The following is a 1,903-nucleotide window of genomic DNA, read 5'->3' as shown; positions in this document are numbered from 1 at the left end:
AGAGGGTCCATATGGGTAGATAAAGTAAGCCAGAGGGAAGACTAATGAATAAGAAGATGAGGAGAATAATGACGGCACCAGATGAAGTAAAGCCTTTTGAATCAGAGTACGAACTTTTGCTTTTACTCTGAGATGGGAAGGCTTAGGAGGTTCTGAACAAAGAAGTAACATTATCTTATTTGTCTTCTAACAGCCTTACTCTGTCTAGTGAGTTGGGAATAGACGTAGGAGCAGCAATAGATGCTGGAAGACAAATTAGGAGGCTGATATAATCATCCCAGTGAGACATGATTTACTTGGGATAGAATGGGATACCATGCAGAGGACAGAAGGAGGTTGGATTCTAGATACATTTTAAACATAGACTGAAAATATTTTCTGAAATGCAGAATATGAGTGTGAGTGGTACTGGGAGGTATTGGGAGTGACACCAAGACTTTTGGCTTTAATAGAAAGAAAGATCAAGTTGCTATATATATGTTGGAGAAAATTAGAAAGAGAAATTTTGTGGTAGAGGAATGTCAGAATTTCAGTTTTGGATATATTGCATTTGAGAGGCCAAGTAGGTATTGAGTGTCAAGTAGCACATCAGTTAGGATTCAATTAGGGAGTCAGAACCAGTAAGAATGGTAGGGAAGAAGGGGTTCATTCTAGAGATTAGACTTCCAAAATTGTTGGAACTGATGAAGAATTTTTTGGAAAGCTGTAATCTTTGCATCTGGTGGTGGTCCTAAAATCACTGTTCCGCAGCAGGGTTGGCAGTTGGGGAGAAAACAGACGGCAAGAGAAAGTAAGCAGTACAAAATGAGCCCTGAAACAGCATGGAACAACCTACGATGACAAAATAAAACCTGTGAGAACAAATCAGAACATGTGTCTCTCTCTCACTCCCTCTAACCTCGATGATGAGGGTTGCCTTGCAGAAGAAGCTGGATCACTTTGCTACAGAGATGCATGATGTGCTTGGCCCAAACCAGAGAAGTTGACAAGAGAAAATGCAATGGCAGCCAGAAAGGACTGGATAGTGTGACCTTCCTCATTAACAAGGTGAGCCAGCAGACTAGTGAAATGTGTGTGAGCTGCGGCAGCACCAGGCACATTCAGTACTTAATGTCCATGGCTTTGCTTTCAAATCTCATTTTCTTCTGTGGTCTACCCTAACTTGGAAATATACAGAGTAGGGAATTATGGGAAATATTATCCCAGATTAGCCAGGTTGACCCACGATGAAACCACCACGTCTTGTCAGTTACATAGTATACCCAGAACGCAGGGAGGTAGGATGGATTTAAAGTGTGCATCTGGATTTATTCCTTTGAAGGTGGTACTCAAAGTAAAGCAATTGGATTATATCACCTAAGGTATGCATGTAGGCAGAAGAGAGAACAGTGTCTGTGAATGAAGCCCCAGAGCATTCCAATTTTTTGATGTCAAGAATGTGAGGAAGAACTTCCCAAGGGCACTGAGAAAGAACAGTAAGAGTGTAAGAAGAAAATCAAGTGAAGATGGGATCCAAAAAGTCAAGCAAAGACAGAGTGATTCAAGGAAGAAAAGTGATCATTTCTCCTTTTCCCCCACCATTATCAAATTCCCTCATTAGGAATGTGGGCTTCAGGTTTTCATCCAAATTGTTTACTCTTTATTATGATAAAGAGTATAGGACAGTACCAGTCCTTTGTGTGTCATTAGATGGCAGAATAACTTGAGATACATTTTTTCTTTTTACAAGTGAGAAAAAGGATTATTAAAAAAACAACAATTTAGGAGTTTTCCCTTTGAATTTCATAGACTTGAGCACAATCTGAAGACAATTATAATTTTGATTATTAACACACTGCACTGAGTGCTTATTTTATAATGAGGAAGTTCCTGAAGTTTATGACATGCAGATATAAGTAGGTTA

Source organism: Eschrichtius robustus, chromosome 11 (assembly GCF_028021215.1).
Source record: "Eschrichtius robustus isolate mEscRob2 chromosome 11, mEscRob2.pri, whole genome shotgun sequence".
Classification (NCBI taxonomy): Eukaryota; Metazoa; Chordata; class Mammalia; order Artiodactyla; family Eschrichtiidae; genus Eschrichtius; species Eschrichtius robustus.
The sequence above is the reverse complement of the archived record's forward strand: the minus strand, read 5'-3'. Positions refer to the sequence as shown.